Below are 27,047 nucleotides of genomic sequence, written 5' to 3'. Positions count from 1 at the left end.
GTAATTGACTCGTTTTTTTAATCATTTTTTTCCTTTTATGGACTTCTTCTATTAATGTTCACGCATCCTTATCTTATATTTAGGACTAAACAAAGTTTTAATAGTTTATCCTATAATTAAAATTGAAAGGAGTGCATGTCTATTATGATTAAATTATATATTGCTTCCTCCTTTAAAAAATATAATACATTTTTAATTAAATTTTATTTTCAATAAAGTAATTATTTGTATTTAAACTAATATTGTATTTTCATTTTATTTTTATTTAATAGAATGTTACACTTCAAAATAAATATAAAATAATTTATTTATCAAGGGTATTTTTAGAAAGAAGATAATGATTACACTTTAAAACGCTAAACATATTTTATGTCTTTTTACATCCAACCTCTTAAAAAAATTTATATTTTTAAATGGAGGGAGTATTATTATTTATTTTTGGCAAATTTTTTTCTCTTATAAATTAAATTTTAGGTGAGATACATCGATAACTTACAAAAACTATAAAATAAGGGAAAGGAGCCATGGTGGGCTCATGGGCCCAATGAGCCGGCTCATGCTGAAGTGCTTTTTCACAAAAAGAGTTTGGATTTATCAATCATGATCTGGTCCGTGGAACTTTAGTGCTGGCCCTTCAACCTTTTATATTTCTTTACCTTTTATGAAAAGTATATAATAACTCCTAATTCAAGACATAAAATCATAGGTTGAATTTCCAACAAAAAAAATCATAGGCTAAACAATTTAAAAATACTATGTATTAATTCACGTGAATCAGAGTATTCTTTAAGTAAATTCTGAACATTTGAACTTTAATCACCATTGACAAATATTTCAAGCTTGATTTTGACTTTGAACTATATTAAAAAAAAAAAGGGCTAACGTTTATTAGTTCATATGGGAAGCAACAGTACATACCAATAAATGTATTTGTTGTATTGGTCTTTCAATGAAAAAACACTAATTAATAGCCGCCTGATGAATTCAGAGGAAATGAATGAGACAATTTGACACGGCAAAGATGGCTGATGTGAGCGTACATGTACATCATCATCCAAAATGGGAACAAAAGAAAAGCTGCAGCTTCTTCAAAAGGCTTTTAATGCTTGACGTTGAAAAATGGGTATCCTTAACGCTGTAACTTGGTCCTTATCTTAGGCCCTCCACCAGGGCAAAGTGTGGACTCCATCAAATACCAATTGTGTTAAAAAGTCCAAATTGCACCTCAAAAATTGTAGTGGTGATTTTGTAAATAATGCGGTGAGCGTGGATCGAACACGCGACCTTCAGATCTTCAGTCTGACGCTCTCCCAACTGAGCTATCCCCGCAAGTTGAAACGTGGGCATCAATTTTTTTTATGTTAGTGACATTTTGACTTATTACAGTCTTTCTTGAGAAAATAAATATTATGGACTTTATTCCACATATATAAAAAATTATTGTGTGAGTTAATTAATTAATTTAAAAAATATTTCTTTAATGTTAGTTTTGTTCCTTTTATTAGAAAAAAAATCTTGCTTTTGAATTTTAAAGATATATTTCATCAGTTCAATCCAATTATTTAAAATGTAATATTTTAATTTAGTCTGCTAAATACTTTTTCTAATTAGATACTTCTCATAAAAAATATTTATATCAAATGAATTTGGATATTTTAACTAGTTCTACAAGCCTTCAGACAATGAAACTAAGATACTTAAAATTATATTATTGAAAAAATTATCTTTAAAAAAAATAATTCTTTTCCAAGATAATTGTACTCATTATAAAAATGCACATCATATCCTCCGTGGCTCCTTGACCCTAGTCAATGCCACACAATCCTGATTCAATATCAAATAGATTATTATATCCGATCAGAAATCCTTCATATCAATTAAATCAGTCCCATGTGATCGTTTTTTTTTTTTTTTTAAGTTTCTCGAAACATAGTGCAGACAACAAACCTACATGAATAGCTGAGTTATTAGCGACAACTGGTTCACCATGCTTGCAAAGAGATATGATGTGACTTGATAAATCCAAAATCACAGTCATTTGGGTTTGCATGATAGATTCTTCCCCTGCAGTTGGGTCTGCTAATTTTTAGTTCTTGTGAAGTCTGAATGTTGGTTAATAAGAATGGAATGTTTAATGTCAGCTTCATCTTCTCCTTATTCACTAGCTCTATCTTGTCGGCTTGTCTTCATCTTCCTCACATATCAGCTCTATCTTGCGATCAATCAGTCATGAAAACTGCAGGAATTTGCACTGCCAACCATAGAAGCTTGTATAAGACTCATCACAGCCAAGCTAAGTAGTACAGGTATATATATTTACAGGGAAAATGGAATATTTAGTCTTTCAAATTTGTCACAAATATTGATGTGGTATTTAAATAAAAATTCTATTATAAATATAAAGTTATTAAAAATAATGAAATATAAGATTTTATTTGATTGAGTTGGTGCTGAATGTCATATTTTTATTGAATGGACTATGAATGACATGATATATCAAATTTATTTATGAATTTGTTAGATTAGATGAATATTTACTCTTGATATGATATTAAGATGCAAGAAAAATCTTAGTTATCATCGAGTTATTGAACTAACGACAATTTACCACCAGAAATTCAAGATCATAGAGACGTAGGCTTGACGTCCCCATGCGCGCACAAATTGAGATGTATTTGTTTACGTTTCTATAAGTTGTAATCCAAAGGAAAAGTTAATAAGAGACAATAAGGGAAATTGGATCAACAGATTTTTCAAGTATCTTGGCTATTAACCTAGTACAATAATTAGGTTTATGAAAAATCTATGAAGGCCTTAATCTTTTTTAAAATGAAAAACTATTCAAGGTTAATGTTCATTTAGGCTTAATGGAGGCGTTATCACTTATTAGCTACAACTACTCCCTTAGGTTCTATTTACAGGGTAGAGAAAGAAAAAAATTTTTTTTATCCTATTTATGAGTCACGTCATCAAAATTTTTATTAAAAATTTTTTTTTATCCTCCATTGAATATTGAAGAAAGAAAATATATTATTAAAATATGCATATTTAATAAAGATAAAGTTGAGAATTTATTAAATTTTAAGACAGAGTTAATGAATTTTAATGTTTTTTTAATACTGGTTAAACATGTTGGAAATGAATTATAAATCGGACCAAAAGTCATCCCTTATCTGACATCATCAAGAAAATTAGAGGTCTCATTATGAGGAGTTGGGTAGTCACTTTCGATCACGTTTATAGAGAAACAAATAGATACGTTGATTACTTAGCCTACTGGACATCTCATGACAATTTTGATATAATGATCTTTGATGTTGCTCGCATGAATGTATAAGCCTCTTGGCTTTTAACATGATTAAATCTTCATCTATCTATATGGATTGCCATGACCATGTATTAAAAAAAAGAAAAAATTAATCATTTGTTGAATTTTGTATATCTCAATTCATATGAACAAGTAGAGTAATGTATGCATACTTGATGAATTCATGAGTGCTTGAGAAAGCTCAATTACTTTGAGTGTAGACAGATGTACAACCCACTGGTCCCCATAGTTTTCAAAGAGTACAAAGATAATGGAGCAGTAGAGAATGAGTTGTGTGTTTGCGATTATCGACTTATAAGGAATAGATCAGTAACTGCTTCATTTAATAATTAAATAATTATGTTCCATTATCTTTGACTCAGTCAGTTAAGAGATAGGGAATAATTGACAGCTACTGGGTTGTGGGTTGGGCCTCTGCCTATTGAGCTCACTTGTGTGGTCCACCTATCATGGTCCACACAAGATCATAAAGACCAAAACTATTGAGCTTATTAATTAATGTTAATCCATAATAAAATTCCAACAATTTCCTAATTGGATTGCATTAATTAAGCAAGTTGTATAAACAGGCCACAAGAAAAATTCAAAAAATGAAATTCCATAAAATTACTGGATCCTATGGGGAAACAAGTGATATGATATCTCATAGTCTGAATAAAATATGAAATTTTATTTTAAACACGGCTTGATAAGATAACAACATAAATCACTGATTCCTATGGGGAAAAAAGTGATATGCATAGCATACCATAACAGAAACATTGAATCCTATGGGGATACAAATGATACAGAACTGAACGTAACTCACAGAAGAAAATAAAGCCTAAAGAGAAATTGCAACAAAAAAGATTCTCAAACTCCCACTAAACTAGGACATCAAAGAAATTCACAATACCCATACAAGTTACATGATTTTGAAAAACTTCTATAGGTAAGCCCTTGGTCAACGGATCTGCAAGCATCTGTGTGCCAGGAATGTGTACTACACGGGTCTGAGACTCAGCAATTTTCTCTTTCACAAATATTAGTTTGATATCAAAATGTTTTGTATGACTGAATTTCTATGGTTGTTAGTATAGTATACTGCCGATTTGTTATCACAGTAAATGGTTAGAGGACGTGATATTGACTCAACTAGGTACATGCCAGATATCAACTTCCTCAACCATATAGCATGACGTGTAGTCTCAAAACAAGCAATATACTCAGCTTCCATAGATGAAACTGCTGTAAATGTCTGTTTCACATTTTTTCAAGAAACAGCTCCTCCAGACAATATGAAAATATAGCCGATCCTGGATTTACAATCACCCAGACAAAAGGCAAAGTCTGAATTTGAAAAGCCAACGATTTCAAGATCTTTTGATCCCTTAAAGTCATAATCAGAATACCCAACAACCTCAAGAAAATTTGACCTCCTGTAAGTCAACATATAATTTTTTGTATCTTAAAGATACCTTATAACTTTCTTAGCAGCCTTACGATGATTCGAACTTGAATCATTTAAGTATTAATCCAGAACTCTAATGACAAAGACTATATCTGGTTGAGTACACCCTTGAACATATATAAGGCTGCCGACAGTGGAAGCGTATGGTATCTTTCTCATTTCAACCCTCTTCTTATCATCCTTGGGATACTGCAACTCTGACAATAGCTCACCTTTCTGTACAGGAGTAGGTGAGGGAGAATATGAATCCATTCTAAATTTCTTAAGTACCCACTCAATATAGGTGGTCTGTGATAAATCAAGAATACCACAAAATCTATCACGATGAATCTGTATCCCAAGAACAAAGGAGGCTTTACCCATGTCCTTTATGTCAAAATGGCAAGATAATAGGTGTTTTATCTTATTGAAGAAATTCATTGAATTGCTGGCTAACAAGATATCATCAACATAGAGAACAAAAATGGCAAAATTGTTCCCATCAAACTTATGATAAATGCACTGATCTAAGACATTCTTAAGAAAAGCAAGCGAGGTGATAACTTCATCAAACTTCAAATACCACTGCCTAGAGGCCTGTTTTAGCCCATAGATAGACCTCTTCAATCTACACACTAGATTTTCTTTACTAGATTTAACAAAACCATCAGGTTGTATCATATAGACTTCTTCATATAAATTGCCATTCAAGAATGCAGTCTTGACATCTACATGGTAAAGATCAGCTTCTAGCTCCTCGTTTTGTTTTAAAGATCCACTTACAACCCACTAATTTAAAACCCTTTGGTAGCTCTACAAGCTCCCAAATGTGATTACAATACATAGAGGCGATTTCTTCACTCATAGGCTCCAACCATTCAGAAGAATGCGAGCTAAAAATAGCCTCTTAGTAAGATATTGTGTCTAAAGTATCAATAGCATCTGAATCAATTTTTTGTAGATACATCATGTAATCATCTGGAATAGCAGACCTGTGAATCCTTTAAGACTGTCTTGGTTCAACAACCAGATCCCCATCACCCTCTAAAAGTGGTTCATCTTCAGCTTCATCCTGATCCACGGCATTATTTTTGTCAACATGAGGGGTTGTCAAGATAGGCATAGGCAAAATACTACTTTTGTCATGTAAAGAAATATACCTAGGCACAGAGCTCCTACTGTCTAAGGCATCTTCAAAGAAATAAGCTCGGTCAGATTTAATCACCCTAGTAGTGTGATTTGGACAATAGAATCTATACCCACAAGATCCGATGCAATAGTCAATAAAGAAACCATTAACAGTTTTAGCATCAAGCTTCATCTATTGTGGATTGTAAGGTTTTACCTATGCTTTATAACCTTAAACTCGCATATGCTTCAGTGCAAGAGTCCTTTCAAAATACAACTCGTATGAAGTCTTTGGAACTGACTTGTTAGGAACTTAATTCAAAATATAAACAGCAATTTTAAGTGTATCACCCCACAAGAATTTTGACGGTGAAGAGTAATTGATCATGCCTCTAACCATATTCATGAGAGCACGATTTCGCCTTTCTGCAACCCTATTTTGTTGTGGGGTGCCAGGCATATTATACTAAGCTTTAATGCCATGCTCTTAAAGGTACAAAGCAAATGGCCTAGGGTTCCTGCCAGTCTCAGTATATCTCTCATAAAATTCTCCTCCTTTATTAGATCTCACACATTTGATCAACTTGCCAGATTTTAATTCAATTGCTGCTTTAAAGGTCTTGAATGCATTAAGAGACTCGCCCTTTTCATGCAAGAGTTCAATCCATTCATGATGAGAGTAATCATCTGTGAAGGTGATGAAATATCTGAAACCACCCATATCCGGAGGTGTGATAGGTCCACAAATATCAGTATGGATTAGGTTTAAAGTGTTTTCAGACCTCTGTGCCCTTTTAGTTCTAACTTTAGCAGGAAATTTTTCCTTTATGCAATCAACATAAGTCTCAAAATCTGATAAATCAAGGTCTTGTAAGACACCTTGCTTGGCCATGTGCTCTAATCTCTCCCTAGAGATATGACCCAAACGATGATGCCATAGCATAGAGGAATTATCGTTAGGCCTTTAACGTTTATGCCCAAAAGCAGCATTGATATGAAGATTAGGAAGTTCAAGTAACTAATCATTCAATTGATATAAATTATATATCAAGGAAGCACAACCAACATTAATTGAATCAAAATAAATGTCAATTTTTTCATTTTCTTGGAAGAATAAATAGCCACAAATATCCAATATAGAAGTTAAAATTAAATTCCTCTTAATAGAAGATACATGAACAACATTGTTCAAATATAAAATATAACCAGAATTTAAATACAAAAAAATAGTTTCAATGCATTCAACTAATGCCTTGCTCCCTGCTATGCTAAAGACTGACCTCTGTGCCTTATTTGGAACCTTCTGGTTTCTTAGCTCCTGTAGAGAATTCACAACATGTACAGTGGCACCAGAATCCAACCACCATGAGTTAAAGGAAGTTTCAATGGTGTTAGATTCAAAACAAACTAGAGTTAGAGGGGCGGTTTGAAGAATTGTACCTTTACTTTCTTGTTTGTTCTTCAGTTTGAAGCAATTAGCTTTAATGTGACACAGTTTCTTGCAATAATTGCATAACCCCTTAAAGAGTTTCTTTCTCGACTTCTCACTCTTATCACCATCCTTTTTAGAGGTTGAATTATTAGGCTTTGGGGCATCATGCTTCTTCCCTTTTTTTCTTATATGACCCTCCAGATTTGCTGCTAGAACTATGAAAAACATAGTTTATTGAGTGAGTAGAGTTCTTCTTTATAGCTTCCTCTTCCTAAGTGACTATTGATATCATCTTGTCAACAGACCATTCAGCTTCTTGTGAGTTGTATGAAGTCCTCAAGAATGCATACTCTGATGGCAATGATTGAAGAATAAGGTAAACTAAGGTACTTTCACCAAAGTCAATTCCATATGATTTAAGCTTGTTATAGTAATGAACAAGCTTCAGAATATGCTCCCTAACACCAAAAACTTTGTCATATTGAGTATTGTCAAAAAATGACAAATAGTAGTTCTTTTGAGTCTTGTCAAGCTTCTTGTATTTGTTGCCAATAGCTTTCAAGTATTCCACTACAGTATCCTTTTCAGGAATGCTGTCCCTAATTCTCTTTTGAATTGTGTACTTGATAATCGTAAGACAGATCTAGTTGGACTCACTCTATTGTTTATGGAAGACCATTTCAGAAGCATTGAACTCGGAAGAGAGATTTGCAGGCTTGGGCTCTCTCAAAACTAAATCTTTCTTAGAGATGGTCAGATACATATTCAGAGACTCTTTCCAGTCATCATAGTTAGTTTCATTGAGAGCCTTTACAAAGAACAGTTGCATAAAAGCAGAAACTGAAATTACAAAACAGAAAATGAAAAATATTAATTATATGTGTACAACATAATTATAAAACAGAATTCCCTAACAAGCGTTTATCAATTATGCAACTATAATCATGCACCAAGAAGGCTCAAATACCATGAAGATTTAGTTGATATAAAAGTCCATACAAAATAATGCATTAAATATTTTCATACCTATAGGGTACAACAAATATCTAACACATTAAATAAGTGCTATTAGCCTATCCTTAAAACCAACCATCAAAATTACATTAATAATGTCACACCTATGGGGTATATCCATTATCAATACTACAAGATCTTAAGCATCATCAAAAATTCACAAAGTCACAAATTTTATAACCTTAAGACAAAACAAATAATTTTAAAGTCCTTAAGGTCTTTTGGGAATTAAGGAACAAATTTAAGACTTAAGTGGAATTTTGAAAAGGTGTCCAAGGATAAATAGGTAATTCTAAAAGAGATTTGGGTTAAAAGTGCAAATCTAAAAGTTAAGGGACTTATTTGTAATTTTTAGAAATTTCCTGAGGTTGTATCATAAATTCAATAAATTATGGGCTCAAGAAGGTAATTTAAATTGAGGTCGAAATGCAATTAATTGAAACAATTTTTTTTTCATTATACTAGGCTAATACATTTTTTTTGGCCCAGAATTAGTTTCTTTAAGTAAACATGGCCCATTTTCCTTTTCCAGTTTTTTTTAATTGTGATCTGGGCCCATAACATATGGAACCGGATCCCTAGGATGCAATTCCTAACCCTGTTCTGGGTCTTCTCTACTCGTAAGCTAGAGATGAGGAAGTCGCTAGTGACTTGGAGTAGTGGCAAAGAACGATGCTGTAGATGATGTATTGGTAGCTCGTCTCTGGCGACTCTGGTTCTCGCACAAACAGTGATGGATTGTTTGGCCGTAACCGTCAGATCTTGGGAGGGACTAGAGAGGGAGATGCCATGGTCTGCAGCTTTGTTTTCGGTGACCTGACGGCAGAAGTACCGAATTCCGTCTCGTCTCTATGGTTTGCAATTTCATTTTCGGTGACTTGACGACAGAAGCACCGAATTCCGTCCCGCTCCGATGTTGATTGAAAAAAATGAAAGGGAAAAGGCAGAGAGTCGCACAGCAATACAGTGAATCACATACTCATTTTCAATGACCATAATGGAAGGAAAAAATTATTAAGCACGTTAATAAAATCTGAACATGCTCATAAATGAATTTTATTAATTTATAACGTATGCATAAAATAAATAATAAATTGAGACATACAGATTGATATTTGTAACCAGGCTCTAATGCCATGTGTTGAATTTTGTATATCTCAATTTATATGAATAAGTAGAGTAATGTATGCCTACCTGATGAATCCATGAGCGCTTGAGAAAGCTCGATTACCTTGAATGTAGATAGATGCACAACCCACTGGTTCTCAGAGTCTTTAAAAAGTGCAAAGATAATGGAGCATTAAAGAATGAGTCATGTGTTTACGATTATCGACTTATGAGAAGCAGATCAGTAACTGCTTCATTTAATAATTAAATAATTATATTTCATTATCTCTGACTCAGTCAGCTAAGAGATAGAGAATAACTGACAGCTACTAGGTTGTGGGTTGGGCCTCTGCCTATTGGGCTTACTTGTGTGGTCTACCTATCATGGTCCATATAAGATTATAAAGACAAAAACTATTGGGCTTATTAATTAATATTAATCCATAATAAAATTCCAACATCATTTACTTAAGGGAGATTTTCATTAAACAATTTGGATGTGACATAATTTTAATTGAGGTTTAAGAAATTCAGAAATTTTATTACAAGCCTATGGGATTGAAATAAAATAAATTTTTTTGATTAAATGACTCAAGTACCCTTCAATTATAATTAATATTATTGGAATAACAAGTCAAGTTACAACTTTTACAAATGACATTATTAGAATAATAAATCAAGTTACGGGTTTTATAAGTAATATCACTTGTAAAAATTAGAATTTAACTTGTTATCATATCAATGTTACTTGTAAAAGCAATAATTTGACTCGTTATTTTACTAATATTATTTGTAAAAACTATAAATTGATTTGTTATTTCAATTATGTTACTTGTACAAATCATAATCTGACTTGTTATTCTAATAATGTTACTTATAAAAACGATAACTTGACTTATTATTTTAATAACATGATTTATGAAAGTCATAATTTGGCTTGTTATTTCAATAATGTGAATTATAATTGAAGGATATTTTTATCATGTAACTAAAAAAATTATTTTATTTCAATCCTCCAGGCTTGCAGTGAAATTTTAGTATTTTTTGAATCTCAATTGAAATTATTTCACATCTAAAGATCTTTAATAAAATCCTCTCTTTATTTAAATATATAAACTATTATGATTGAGTTATATCAAATCAAAATTAATGAACTGAATTTTAATCAAGTGAAAATTACATGAATTAAATAATTAATAGTTAGTTATAATGATTGCATAGTTTTAATATTGTTCATAGCTTAAAAAACCTCCACAACAAATTAACAAAACAAATATCAACTTTTAACTATATATTTAAGTTGGATTGGTTTAAATTTTATTTAACATGAACATCACCACTTTCGCTGTAAAAGGCAAAGCAAAGTCATAGTGAGAAAATTCCAAAAAATAGAATTGATAGGCATATTATTGCATTGATATTTCAAACAATATAGTAATCAAACAAAATGTTTGAATAGATCGCAAAGAATTTATAACACAACAACTAGTCCCGAATCTATTCAGCTCAGGTTCAACTACTTTAATAATACACAAATAATAAAAAAGATGATAAAATTTACTTCCTCCATTAAAAAATATAAAATATTTTTAATCAAATCTCACCACTCAATAAAGTAGTTATTTATTTTTTATCTAACTCTATCTTTTTATATTTATCTCTATTAAACACCCTACAATACATATAAAGTTATTATTAATAAGGACGTTTTTGAAAAAAAGACAACGATTACATTTTAAAAGATTAAAAATATATTATATTTTTAAATATTTAACTTCTTAAAAAATACTTTACATTTTTAGATGGAAGGAGTCTATGAAAGGGAACCAATAACTTAATGCACAATTAACAACTACATAAAATATAGTTTTTTATATGAAACTAATTTGAAACAAACCAATAAAGCTAATAAAATATAAAGTTAAAAGTAAGATCAAATACTCATTCATTATGTCTACATATTTTCATACAACACAAGCTTGAGACAAGTAAACACATAAATATAGTTTCTCCCATGGCTAAAATATGGATATACTTTTACTTTCGCAAAATTTTTAAATTTCACTTTCATAGCTTATGAATTTTTAAGCCAAAACTGCGGTCACAAGTAAGTAGAGAAGGGTTCTTCTTCTTCTTCTTCTTTTCTTTTTGGAAAAAGTTGTTGCATTTTTTTAAAAAGCTATTATTTTAATAATAGCTCGTTATTGTTTTACTTTTTTTTTACTCTTGTACATGCTTAAAAATATAAATACCTTATTTTTCTTTTTCAACTGGTAACTTGGGAAAAAATTAAAAGATAAATTGAAAATTATATAAATATAAAACATATTAATATGATATTATAACACTAAAATGTACTCCCTCCGTTCAAAAATATAAAACATCTTTTTAAGAGTTGAATGTTTAAAAATATAAGACATTTTTTAGTTTTTTGAGGTATAATCATTACCTTTTTTTAAAAGTGCCCTTATTAATAATAACTTTATATTTATTGTAGGGTGTTTAATAGGGATAAATATGAAAATATAAAGTTATTTGAAAAGTAGGTAATTATTTTGTTGGGGTGAGATTCAGTTAAAAATGTGTTATATTTTTAAATGAAGGGAGTATAAAATATGGTCAAGCATGCTTTAATCTTTTTTAACAAAATAAAAAAGCATAAGCATAATAAAAAAGGTTGCAAAAAAATTTAAAAGAAATAATTGAATTAAAAAAATTGATTAGCCCCCAATACTTTTAGTTCTACTACTTCACGAACAGCAATTTTTTTTAATACGTTGTTATATACTCTTTTTATTAAAAAATATAAAGTATTTTTTAAAAAATTAAATGTCAAAAAATATAAGATATTTTTAATTTTTAATATATAATTATTATCTTTTTTTAAAAAAATATTTTACTAATAAATGTCTTTATATTTATTATAAAATATTTAATAAAAATAAATATAAAAAAATAAAATTAATTTAAAAATAATTAACTATTTTATTAAAAATAAAATTTAATTAAAAATATTTTATATTTTTATATGAAGGAAATGTGAGATAAAAAATCAAATAATTTGTTCCATTTTTTCTTCTTCTTCCAACAAATCATTCCAAACAAACAGCCCCAACCTCCTGAGTAGTTACAGAGAAATATAGCAGTAAGCATTAGGAATGCAGAGCATGTCAGAAAAGATAAGGAGGTTATTAAATGTGATTAAATATTTTACAATAGCTGATTTGACAAAAAGTGGCTACAGAACTTATAGACATTTTAGCGTGTCAGAAGCTACATAATCCTGCAGATAGAGCCATTGTCAAAGCCAGATGTGATTTTAAATATAATAAAATATATAAATTACAATCAAGCTTTAAATCCCATAATTGTTAATAATCTAGGAGAATGATATAAAAATTTTAAAAAAATTAATTAATTTAATTTAAATTTTAAGTATTAAATTTTAAAGATTTATAAATTTAATTTTTAATTTTATAATTTTTATTATGATAAATTTATAATTTATTTTTTAAAATTTTAATATAATTGAAGAATAAATAAATTTATTTTCTTTGTTAAAATTTAAAACATAAATTATTAATTTATTATAATAAAGTTGTAAAATTGAAAGATCAACTCATAAATTTTTAAAATTTTAGTATTTAAAAATTAAATTAAATTAATTAATTTTTTATATTATTTTATTTTTCATAAACCACCCTACCTTTTCCTTCGTCATTTTCTGTGCATCATGTTGCAAACAATGGATATAATTTTAGCTTGAGTCATGCTGAGAATATTTTTTTTAAGAGTTATTTCACTACACAGTACTAATTGCACGACAGCCTTCTAAAATTAAATAGACCCTTCTTATATAGATAAGGGCACAAAACAATGTAGAGTGATAGAATAATACACAAACTTTGATTTTCAAAAGATAAAATCTCATAAAACCTCAATTACTAAATGTTGGCTTAAAAATCCATTTAATGGCTTAAATACAATTAATCTCTATAAGGACAATTAAATTGACCACCGTTTCTAACACTTTTCATATCAAATGGTCAAAAACCAAGTTCTTCATATGAGCAAACTAATAAATTAAAAATTATTTTAGCAATAAAATTTTAATAAAAAGAACTCAATGCCTCTTAAACTTATGTTAGGGGGAATCGATTGTTTTTAACTATAATTGCCCTGGGTAAACTTGTCCCATATACGTTAACTCATTTCTCTTCTAAGCCTTTCACAAATCTATTTTTATTTCTTAGCATATATATATTAGGAGTTCTTCTTTTATAAGCAATTTAAAACTTTTCCTTCTAACACACTCACTTAATAACCACAACACATCACATCCACATCAACATACAATTTTGAGAATACGGCCTAACTCGAATAATAAGAGTTGGCCCAAATAATTAGTCATAAGAGTTGAATTAAGTTAAAAAAATTAACTCAAATAAAAATAAATTTTTCTTATCCCAAACTAGATAAATCATGAATTATACGGGCAAACCTTGATAGGTTAAGATTGACTTGTTCAACTCATATTAATTTTTGAAAGAATAAAAAAATGAAGAATATGATATATTCATGACATTTGATAAATTGATGAGCATGACATAACTAATTCATTTCATATGTTTTATACAAATTGAAAATAATAATAAAGTAATATTATATTAAAGCTTATATCATTTTCATTTAGGTGTATTTTTTAAAAAATATAAAAAATAAAATAAAAATAAAAATAAAAATAAAAATAAGTTGGCAAGTTAATTCATTTAACCCACTAACTTTTAAGAGTTGGATTGGGTTAGAATTTTTTCAAATTATATAAAAATGTGTTAAACTCAACCCAGTTCAAATACTTTCTAATCTGGGCCAACTCATATTGCCAATGATGATTCATATTCTTAGCTTTACCGACACAATAACACCAAAAAGAAAGTGCATTTGGTGCTCACCATGTGCTCATCACTTTATGGGGTAATCTTGACCCTTTATTTCCCTTCAAAAATGACAATATTAAATTTAAATAGTTTTTTATATTTATTAGAGGATGAACACAATAGTGCTCATCACCCCTACTAAAACATAGACAATTAAAATTTAAGCTTTTTATTTTGTTATTGAAATAAAAATATATAAAAAATATAGAAACATTTAATAAATCTTTGTATCACCAATTTGACAAGTGCAAATTTAATCAGAATAATTCAATTCAATATTAATTTTCTTAATAATTTTTATAAATTAATTATTAAGATATATTCTGAATAAGACAAATATATATAATTTAAAAGGTTTAATTTAGTATTAAGTTTTTTTTATAGCTTTTACAAACTGTCATCTAGATACCCTGAACAATTTAAATTTAATATTAAGTTCTTTTATACTTTTTATATGTTTTTATTTTAATAAATATAATATAAAAATTATTTAAACAATAATTTAAAATCGGCCAAGACCATCCATAGTGTAACATCCCAATTTAAATTTTAATAGTTAATTTGGGTTAATAAAAATTTTAAAAAAAATATTCAGAGGTAAGCAAATTAGTAGGAGATGATTATTAAATCTAACTTAGGATATAATTATAAATTAAAACTAAAAAATTTAAAACTAAAAAAAATTTAAAAAAAATAATAAAAAAATATTATTAAATTATTATTATTATAATAATAAAAAGGGGGGAAGAAGAAGAAGAACAAAATTTGCTTTCGGCCGCACAACAATCATTGTATAAAATAATAATAAAAAAGAAGAAGAAGAAGAAGAGAGAGGAAAGAAGAAATAATAAAAAAAATGTGGGACCCACTGATTTTTTAATAAAAACTCACTTGTTTTCTTCATTTCTTCATTCTTTTCTTCGTGCGTGAGCTGAGGCAGAGAGAGCGTCTGTGAGCCAAGTTCATCGGTGCTGGGTTTTAAGGTAAGAGTTTCTAATAGGATATTTATGGTGTGATTTTAAGCTCTTCAAGACTAAGTAAGTATTTTAAAAAATTTTTTTAGTCATCCTTCCTCTTTGGTTTCTAATTTTGTGGTGATAAAAAATTTAGGATCTGGAAGAGAGATGAATTTATATTGAATAAATATGATTTATGAGGTTGTTAGTAGTATAATAAATGTTTTAGAGTATAAATTTGTTGATGATCTTTGAATTTGTGGCTTATGGATTAAATTCTAAACTAGATCTGAAAATATATGTTGATTTATTGAGGTTTAGATGATTATTTGGGATGAGAAATAAATTATTATAGCTATAAAATTATGATTCTAAGCTAGAGATTCAATTTTTAATTTTTGGATATTTTAGGTGCGAATTTATGAAATAAAAAGAAAATTTTGATAATAGAAATTAGTTTAGAAGTTGATTTTTAGATTATTAATGTTTATTGATGAGTAAAAGAGGAGTTAAAATTTTACTTAATAGTATTAACTCTATATTTGTATTAAGATTGAGATTAGAAATTACTATTATTAGAATTATTTTATTAGTTTCAAAAATTGAAACTAATATTTATAAATAATATGTTATTTGTAGATTGTATTATTGGTGAAGATTGTGGTGAGAGAGAAATTGTAAGGAATAATTTATTGAAAAAGCTACAAGGTAAACATGCTTTTAATTTGTGATTAGTGTTACTTCATGTTAATTGGGTGATTATTGAAAAAATTATGAATTTTATAATATTGTATAATTGTGCAATATTATTATAAATTTGTTTGATTATTGTGGGAGGTGTTGGGAGACTTGCTATTATTATTGTATTTATGTGCCACGTGGTACACCCCTATTGGAGCTCAATAGGTGGCTTGTAAAGGCTCGGGCTAATCTACCTTTGGCTGGGTAATTTAGCACCGAGTAAGGGCTATGGCTCGAGGTTAATGGAGGGCTATAAGGATGGTTGTTTATGTATATTGTAATATTTCTTATATTTTATTGGAATTGTATTATTTTTAATTCTCACTTAATAAGCACACACTTAACTGTTTGTATACACTATCATAAATTGGCTTTGGTTGTTGGGACTTTTGAGTCTCATTATGTGGTTAACAATTTTAAGGAGAAGAGCCACGAGTGACACATGGAGGAGTCCCAGAGGCTTAGTGGTTTAGATCCACTGTCTCTTTTGGATATTTGATTTATGATTTATAATGTGTTATATTGTCAATATTAAAGCTTTTTGTTTATTGACAATTATATGAATATATAAGTGTAATCATGTCTTTCAAACTATTTTTATTTTTGGTATACTTTGGATGACTGTAATTTTAATATTTGATTTATTTTGGATTGGTTAAAATGGCATGATTATGAGGCCAAATAATTGGCTTGTGTTGAAAATTGACTAAATTATTTATTTTACTTGTTGGGAGTATAAGGATGGAAAAATGTGATTTAGTTTACTTGTTGAGAGTATAAGGATGGACAAATGTGATTTAGCCTAATGGCATGTGAGAGGTAAAAATTTATCTGAAATGTTATATTGTGTGAGTTGAAGCCAATTATAAAATATTTTATATTAAAATTATTATATAAAAATATATTAGGTGGCTGTAACTTAACTATGATTGAGTTAAATTATTTAAAAAAAAATTTTAACGTGTTACACATAGTGATGAGCATCGAGCACAACATGCGGCTCCCACCAAAACTCCCTTTCTTCCTATTTCCTGTATCTCTCTTCCACCAACAGTGACCACAGGGCCATATCTCTCTCCCACCTCATCCACCCACAGCATTCTTCTTCTTCTTCTTCTTCTTCCTCCCGACTGTTCCTTTCTCCTCTGCTCACAGTCCCCACCATTGCTCCTCCTGTCAATTTCACCATTCATCTCACTGATGCATTATGACCCAAAAAAAGTGCAGGCAAATTTCTCAGCCACCTATGCTAGTTATGGAAAGTTGTCCTTTGTGGGGTGCAAAAACTTCTTGTCCTTAATTGCTACTTTTCTTTTTTTTTAACCTGGGTCCTTAATTAGTTTGCGAATCTTCAAGACTGAACATAGTTCTAACCCTATTCATTTTTTTTTTTGGGGTAGAATTTCTTACTTGAAAGTAATTTTCATATTTTTAAAGAATAATGATGATTATGAAAGAAAACTAAAAACTCTTGAAAATTACATATAAAAATCGTGACAATCCATCATTTGATGCTGCTAAAGTTTCACCCTATGTTACTTTTGAGTCAAAATCAACTCTATCGAGAACATTCCACAAACCTTTTTTGTTTTTTAAGGTCCATACATGCTTTTATTTTGTCCATGAACAAGTCTATGTTCGCACGTACTTACATACAAATTTATTTAGACTTACCCGTGATCAATATAAACTAACTTAAACTTAGACTAAGAGGTGTTTAATATAATTTAACTAATTTTTTTAATTTTAAATTATAACTAGTTGTTGAAATTTTTTCATTTAAAGTTGATAAACAGAAAATGTTGCGTCAATAAAAAAGTTAAGGATACAAATTATTTTCAAGGACAAAATTTTAGGAATAAAATTGCCCTTTTAACATTTAATATACTCTCTCATTAAAAAATATAAGATATTTTTAATTAAATTTTAATTCCTTAATAAAATAATTACCTACTTTTTAATTAAATTTATCTTTTCATAATCGCTTCAATTAAACACCCTATAATAAATATAAAGTTATTATAAATAGAAGTATTTAAAAAAATAATAATTATATTTTAAAAAATTAAAAATATTTTATATTTTTTAATATTTAATTTTTAAAAAAATATTTTATATCTTTAACAATGATTAGTGTCAGCAAACATTATTGATGACATTTGAAATTGGGAGAGAGAGAACTATTAGAATAGTTTAGAAGAACATAAAAAAAAAAAAAAGGTCTTCTAGACCCTACATTTTTTGTTGTTGTCATATGACTAGATACTTTACAATATTGCAAGAAAGATAATATAAGATTAAAATAACTATAGAGACAATGTAAAAAGAACAGTAAAAATACTGTAGAAAGAACAATAATTCAATGCAGTCCACAAAAATAAAGGCTCTCTCACGCGCGCTCCCTAGCTCACTCCTTTCTTATAATTGATTTACTTCTCCCTAATTTTAAGTTTCATTATAAAATTGGAGGTGTAATTAACATACCTTCTACAGTACTTCCTCTAAATAAATTATCAAAAAATTATTTATTTTATTTAATAAAAATACACTTTCTAATAATACCAATTGATTGAAGATAAAAACAAAAAAGACAAAACAATTTCATACACATAAACTATCAGTCTAATCCCTTCATTGATAAATATAAAATATTTTTAATTAAATCTTATTCTCAATAAAGTAGTTATTTATTTTTAAATTAACTCTATTTTTTTATATTTATTTCTATTAAACACCTTATAATAAATATAAAGTCACTATCAATGGGGACACTTTGAAAAAAAGACAATGATAATATCTCAAAAGACTAAAAATGCCTTATATTTTTGAATATTAAACTTTTCAAAAAATGCTTTACATTTTTAATAGAGGGGGTATCTCTTTAACGTATATATTTAAAAAAATTGAGACCAACAAAAAAAAAAAATATTTTTAAAAAATATTTTAATTAAAATTAATAATATCTAAATCTTATCCAAGCAATAGTTGTACTCTCTCTACTCCCTTTTATAATTTATTTCTAGTATTTTTATTAAAACCAATGAAAATTTTAAATTTTACTAACTTTATTTAAACATTTAGCAAATTTTTAACTTTATTTCTATTAAATATATCTATTTTAAAATAAAATACTTTATCATTTAATAAACTTTTCAATATTTAATAGAAAAAAAATGATAAAAATAAAAATAATTATCATTAGAGTATTCTAACCAAAACAAATATCCTTTTATTTTATAAATAGAATTAAAAAAATAAATAGTATATAAATTAAAAAAAATAGACTTACACTTAAGAATAAAGATGACAAGAAATTTTTAAAAAGTGTAATGAAAACAGATTCAAGAGCGCATTTAGTACTCACCAGGGGTGATGAGCAGCATCACTCTTGAATCAATCTAAACAATTTAAATTTAATGTAGATAGTTCAAATTTAATTACTTTTTTAATTTTTTAAAATAAAAATTTATAAAATTTTAAATAAATATATTTTATTATTAACATGTATTATTCATATTTAATTAGATCAATCTAAATTTAATATTATTTTTTAATTTTTATAAATTGACGATACAGATTTATTCTAAATTGTTTTGAATCTGATAATATAATAAATTAAAAATTTTAAATCTAAACAATATAGACTAAATCTGTGTGATCAATTTATAAAAAATTAATATTAAATTTGAATGTATCTAATTAAATATAGATGGTATATGTTAATATATATTTATTTAAAATTTTATAAATTTTTATTTTAAAAGTTGAAAATTTAAAAAGATAATTAAATTTAAATTGTTTAAATTAAATATGAACGATCTAAATTGATTCAGAAGTGATGAGCATTTTATCACTGTTGATGAGCACTGAATGTGTTCTTCTAAACTAGAAGATTCTAAAAGTATCTTATAATTAAAAAAAGCCAGTCGAAATCCCTTCCCACACCTCCGCCCCCTTTCTCCCCAGTCTCTAGCGATTCTGAGGCCAACGTTCTGGTGAGTCAAAACACACAAACTAACCATGCCTTTTTGGATTTTCATTTCTTGACTCGCTATTCTCATAATTTATGGGAGATTCCTTTTTTTTTTTGGTGTTTATCAGTGAAACCAGTCTGTTCGGTTAGCAAGAAACAGTGGGGCAGACAAGAAAGTGTAAGTGAAGGTACGCTCTCGGGAATCATATTGTTTAATCTGTATAGTTTTGAACGCGATTTCACAAAGGCAAATCTGTCTTGGTTCGAGTAGCCCAAAAAAGAAAGAATATCGTTTGGGAATTCAAGGTTGTAACCCCAAGTCCAGTATGTTTAATATCTCGATCTCTTTCTATTCTATTGTTGAGCTCTGTTTTCTAAATACTTGGGAGTATTGTGTTGAAGCAGCTGGATATTGGAGTATTTCTCTCATTTCTTCCCTTATTTTCTAATCACAAGAAGGCAAAGTTTCTAAGAGAGGGATTGCTTTCTTTCTTTGTTTATTTTCCTGTCTTTTTTTCATTTTTGAAGGACCTTTCACGTGCTCTGTTTTGTATCACTTGCTGTAATATTGTTCATATTATGACTGATTGAACGTTTATTTATTTATTTTTTGGAGCCCTTGATATTCTCACGTAATATATATTTTACTTCATATTTATCATCTTCCTTTTTAGAGCACCTGAAAATTGAACTCTTTCTTTTAAATTCTTTCGTCTATGATTTGAAAAAGGCGAAGTCCCTGTTTGGTAGACAAAAATTTTTTCTAGAAAAGAGTTGCTTTCTTCTTTCTTTGTTTTTTTTGGACCATTTCTTTCACATGCTCTGTTTGTTGTTCATAGTGTGGTTAGTTGAGCATTTACTATCTTCTCCTTATCTCATTTGTGCAGGCTTTGATGTTAATATATATATTTTTTAATATACTACATATTTAACATCTTCCTCTTTGCATTTTGAAACAACCCGCTCCAAATTTTACATGCAGTATAAAATGGACACTAATTAAATCTGTTACAATTCTCTCTACAAATTTTAGGAAAGGAAGCTTCATGAGTTACTGCACAATGAGAACTTGAATTTTTTATCCCCTCTTCCAGTAAAAACCTTGTTTGGCTTCAAGTGTATTTCTGAGAAATAGTATCAGTCTGTCTCCGCTAATCGCTCCTCTATCAAAGCTCAGCTAGAGAAGATGGAGTTAGTCCTATCAGGGTTCATTTTTCAAGAGAAAATGTGGACTGATGAAGACCTTAAAGGCAAGAGTTACATAAACATTCCTCTTTTTGATCACCATCATGATAGTCACAACGAAAGACCAAGTCCCACTGTTCAACGCAATACCTTCAGCTTCCTTCCTGAAGATGTTATTGTCTTGTCTTCATGCAATGGTCTAATCTGTTGTCGCAGTTGTGGCTTCTTGACTTCCCCTACAACAACCACCCTTTATATCTGCAACCCCACAAACAGGCAATGGATTTCTCTGGATTGTCCTCATTATAACAGATTTGATGGTTTTGCGTTTGCTTTTGACCCTCATAAAGACCCCATAGACATATCCACCAAATTCAACTTGGTAAGAGTCAAGCAAGATTTGATTGATGCATATGAGATGCAAGATCAAGAGATTGTTGAAGATGAAGATGGGAGAGGTGTACATAATATACAGTACTGTACTTATTTTGAAATATACTCATCAGAAACTAAATCATGGAAAAAATCAGACAAGACGTGCATTTATAACCATGAGGTATTGGAGAATGTCCCAGGTATTTACATTAAGGGTGTCTTACATTGGCAGGCTGATAATGGTCCCATTCTCACTTTTGACCTTGAGAAGGAGTCATGTTTGGTAATTCCACCACCCACTTCATTCTCAGGATTCAGAGTCACATGTATTGGGGAATGGGAAGGGATTTTTCACTATGTTATGATATCAAAACAGGGCATTTATGTGTGGTATCTTGAAGATTACATTAAAACTAAATGGAAACTGAAGGTTTTGAAATCCTTGGGAGATATTGGAAGCAAGAATCCCAAGTTCAATGGCAAATTGAAGAAACACATTTTGCAAGGAGCAGATTCAGGTGGGAACTTATGGGTGGGTCTTTCAAGCTTCAAGGATGGGGTGCTGTTGGTGAATTTGGATGATGTTTTCTACCTTTACAATATTGAGAAAAACATGGTAATTGAAGTTTGTAGTCATGGAGATCTCAGTCCTAAGCGTTTTCCTTGTTTAGTACTTCCACATTGTATAAGCTTGGTGCCTGTGAGATGATTCATCAGTAGTTTTTTCTTTTATAAATAAATGTATCAAATATTCAAATATATCAGAGTTACCTACCTTATTAGATGTTATCAATAGAATCAAATGTTCCTAGGGAAAAAGAATGTGACTCACCTCACTTATAGCTTTGGTGATATTTTATTTCAAAAGATTCTAAATATATGTCTAAATTTTGCAAAAACCAAATAATAATATTGTAATATTTTCATCCTATGAGTACAGAAAAAATGATTCATGTAAAAATGTATTTGCATCTACTTGTAACCTTTTCCTTACAATGTTTATGAGATCTGCTCATGAAATATAGTAACCATTCTCATCAAGAAAAAACAAGAGAACTTCGTTCCCTGTTTATCAAAGTTGGGAACTCTTGAAGCTTTTTTTTTTTGGGGGTAATAACTCTTGAAGCTTTTAAAAGAACAGCTTAGGTTATTATTTGGGCTGCTTATAGCAATCTCTCTCTCTCTCTCTCTCTCTCTCTCTCTCTCTGAGAAACCAACTATGAACTTATTTTAATTTAATAAATGAAGGTTAAAATCTAAAGTACAGTGTGTTGTGTTATAAGTAAAAAACAATCAGATGGTAAAATCTATAAAGAAGTTAATTAAGTCTTGTGTTGACGTTCCATCCTTGTTCTTACTTTAAATTGCCGATCTCTGCAAATTTAAATTTTTTAGAAAAAATAAAAAATTAACGACAGTAATTATTATCATACAAATATAGGAGTGAGTTAAAATTATATAAAAAACATACCCCATAATCCATCCGTTCAAAAATGTAAGACATTTTTTAAGGAATTGGATGTTAAAAAATATAAGAAACTTTTAGTCTTTCGAAATATAATTATTATTTTTATTTTTAAAAAATATTCATATTGATAATGACATTATATTTATTAAAACGTGTTTACTAGAGATAAATATAAAAAGATAGAATTAGTTGAAAATTAGGTAACTACTTTATTAGAGGGTAAAATTCAATTAAAAATGATTTAAATTTTTGAATGGAGGGAGTATCTACTAAGCTATACCATAAATTAATAGGGGACAAAATCTTCCCATAGAATTTCCTATCGCTCTTAGACAAAAATGATGCATGTGTTTAGTATTTTGTTAAATGACCAAAATAAAGAAAAATCAACTGTGGTTTTGACTAAAACCAACGAATTAACTCCACATGCCATAACGACTTGACAAGGTTCTTTTGATGGTATGGAAAAAGTGAAGACGTGTTTGTTTTGAAATAACACTCCGTCATCCATTCCATTCAAAATATAGAAATTAGTTGAGAGGCTTTTTTTGGTTTCAAAATTTATACTCCTATTGATTGCACATATCAGGGTGTCCTTAAACAAATATTTTCTCTAAATCACAATATAAATCACTTTCTAGAACCACATCTTGTTTTAAAATATAGGATATTTGATAAATTTTATTTTTTTTTCATTTATACCCTTATTTTTTTAATTCCTCATCCATAAATGCTACATATTTAAATATCACATGAATGTGTTACTAGGAAAATTCAAGGGTATAAATGTAAAAATATGAACATTTTTAGTAAAATAAGATTTCAATTAATATTTTTTGTAAAACATAAATTAGTCATCAATGACACTGAGTAACTTCCAATGTAAATAAACAATAAATTCAATGCATTTATTTAGTTTAGCGTTGGAACAGTAAAACAGACTCTACAGAAGGACATGATAAGGAAATAGACTCAACATTAATAGTTTCACTTCACCTAACATAATAATCTCAACATTTTAAGCTTTACCAAATGTAGCAAATTGTAGCCAGGTAAGGTGGTGATATGGATAGAAAAACACGACTTAACAATTCAAATTCTATAAACAAATTTCCTATGTGGCTACTGTGTGGTAGATAAATTACCAACTTCAGCAAATATTTCTGAATTCCTACAAGGATCTATGCAATAATTTTACCTCAATAATACAACTTAGGCAAACTCGTACTAGAATTTTCATAAATAAATAGTGTCAAGACTCTTATAAATGAAGTGAGGTTTATAAATTCAAAAGGCTTTTCCACCCAATAAACTAATCTTTTAGGATGAACTCTATTTTTAGACTTGTACTGGTGACAAGTAGCAAGAGAAAGAGGAGGAGAAGTTCCAGCCATTATTTCAAACTCAAAAAGTTAAAATACTGCTTAATAAGACAACCACCATGATTGACTGAAACATGAATGCAAAAATAAGTATATGTTCCTACCTATATTAATATTTTTCTTCTTTTTTCAATCTACTTATAGACAGCAAAAGCTTCAATCACTATTAAAACTCACTCTAGAGCATAAGAACAGCCAACTGAATTAACAACTAACCACAGATCACACAATCCAAAAAACACAGCTCTGTATTCACCCAATTCCCCCGGTCACATTACCCTCTCAAGTTCTCAGATCCAGTTTCACTATCATTATTCTTTTTCATTCGTTCTTGTGAACCAAATAGGCCCTTACTGATTTGAGATTTAGCAAATGTGAAAAGGGTACGTGATTCTTTATCTCATAATTTTTCTTGTCAGCCAAACAAAAACTTTGCCCTTGTGAGGTTTAAGCAAGTGGGAAAGGAAATGAAAGAAATAATTCACCATTAAGCTGCTCTAATATAATGCTCCTTCACTTTTTCACTCTCTCTTGTGAACCAAACAGACCTTTATATATATATATATATATATATATGTAAATCATGAAAGCTTTGAGGAATGGACACAATTCACAAGACCTCACACAAAAAAGCATTCAAGGGGAGACAAAGAAATGGAAAACCAAAATCAGGGAAGCCAGAAGAAAATGCTATTTAGAAGACCAAGGTCATTGAGGAATATTGACAGAGATAGAAATTTAAAATACACTACAAAAGCTTATGCACATATGTTACATTACAATATCTCAAATATGAAAAAAAAAATGGGAAAGTAAATTAAAACAATGAAAGAATTCACTCTTCATAAGCTCTCCCTTCCCTCAACGCTTTCAAAAAAAATTTGAAAGGGTACTATAGTTCAGCTGAAGGAAAAATTCGGTAGCCTTGGCATTCTTGTTAAGTCAAAATGGTAATACATGATAGATAATCACAACAGCTAAGCTTAAAAGTTGAGTATCTAAAGAAAAATGCAGAGCTGAGCTTTGATTGTTCATTTACCACAAAATCTAGAAGGAAGTTGAGCCAACTTAGACATGATAGTGCAATTCAATGAGCAAACTGAAATCAGACAACACAGCAAAGATTGTAGATGCAAGCATTATCCGAAATGGAAAAAAGAAAGGCGGCTTCTGGTTCAAAAGATAGATTATAATGATGGATTAAATCAAACATAGAGACAATATTCAGACCTAAAACTTTCGTAACAATAAGAACATCGAAGCACATGCCACGAAATCCGTCATATCCTAATCAAAGAAGTCATCGGAAAAGAGAATCAAAAGATTCCAAATTTCAACACTCACCGCGGAAGGTAAGAACTTCATATTGCTTCATTTGGCAGAGGTTTCCTAAGGCGTTTTGGCCACGATAGAGAGAGCATGCAATCCAAATTGAAGCTCATCGGAGGAAGTCGTAGACCATACGGTGCCGTTTCACAAGACTCTGGCCATCGAACTTGCGTGAGACGACCTTCAGGTTGAAATGGGTCTCTTCCCCGCAGGTTCCTTTTATGGCAGCGTGACCCGCATGCTGGTGCGACACTTCTTCTACCTCCAGAACCGTGGTTTCCAGTGCTGATTGTAACTTCGTTTTTATCCTATTGGACCCTTGATAGCACCATGTTCGCTCCCCTAGAAGCCATCACCTTTATGGAGAGAAGTCGAAAAGAGAAGAGAAGAATAAAAAATCATCGCGTATTTCGCACCCATTTTGCAAGGATAAAGAACAAAAACGAAGAGATGGGGAAATAAAGGTTACAGAGAGAGGGTGAGTCGGATTTGTGAAAATTAAAGCGAAAATCGAACGGTTGGGGAATGAAATCTACAAAAGGGGCAATTTAGATTCAGTTAGATCATGAAATTTAGAATAGGAAAAATAAAAATTTAAAATGCAGTGAAATAACTGTTAACATTTGTAGCATAATAAATGTTATTTAAAAATTAGCAAGACACCCTTATATTACAATATGAAAGTGATTTTTATACTGTAACGCGTGGAAGTGGCTTAGAAACTTAGGTTATTATATATACACACACACACACACATACATACACATATATAATCTTATACAAGTAAATGGGCTTGTTGGGTTGTTGACCATAATCTGTTTTTATAATAACTTAAAATAATATTTGATGAAATTCAACTAAACTGATTAATAATTCTGTAGGTTTAGAATTTTATTGCCCTTTAGGGCTATTTGGAAATGACCAAGATTTAAAGCCACATATATTGGAGAATCAGAGGGGATTTTTCACTGTGTTATGATAACAAAAGAAGGCATTCAGGTGTGATATCTTGAAGATTACATTGAAGCTAGATGGAAATAGAAGGTTTTGGAATTTGTGGAAGATATTTGATTTAGGAATTCCAAGTTCAATGGCAAAAAGAAAAGACATGTTTCGTAATAAGTAGATTCACGTGTGGACCTTTTAAGCTTTAAAGATGGGGTGGTGTTAGTGAATCTGGATAATGATGTCCACTTTTACAATTTTGAGAAAAACATGGAGGTTGAAGCTTTCAGTCATCGGGACCTAAGTCCTTAGCGTTTT

General features: G+C 29.5%; 1 long non-coding RNA gene and 1 other non-coding gene across 2 annotated transcripts; both read right to left on the bottom strand.

The window, feature by feature from the left end:
• Positions 1 to 1,256: 1,256 nt before the first annotated feature.
• On the bottom strand, positions 1,257 to 1,329 carry TRNAF-GAA (transfer RNA phenylalanine (anticodon GAA)). The gene has a single exon. It is a non-coding gene; the product is annotated as a tRNA-Phe (tRNA).
• A 19,643-nt stretch (positions 1,330 to 20,972) lies between these two features.
• LOC129293045 (uncharacterized) lies at positions 20,973 to 26,310 on the bottom strand. Its single transcript, XR_008589102.1, has 2 exons — positions 25,800 to 26,310; positions 20,973 to 25,554 (listed from the first exon to the last, which is right to left on the bottom strand). It is a non-coding gene; the product is annotated as an uncharacterized LOC129293045 (long non-coding RNA).
• Between the last annotated feature and the right edge of the window lie 737 nt (positions 26,311 to 27,047).

Source organism: Prosopis cineraria, unplaced genomic scaffold (genome assembly GCF_029017545.1).
Source record: "Prosopis cineraria cultivar Desert tree isolate PC_DT_omini unplaced genomic scaffold, ASM2901754v1 PC14, whole genome shotgun sequence".
Lineage (NCBI taxonomy): Eukaryota > Viridiplantae > Streptophyta > Magnoliopsida > Fabales > Fabaceae > Prosopis > Prosopis cineraria.
The sequence above is the reverse complement of the archived record's forward strand: the minus strand, read 5'-3'. Positions and strand labels throughout refer to the sequence as shown.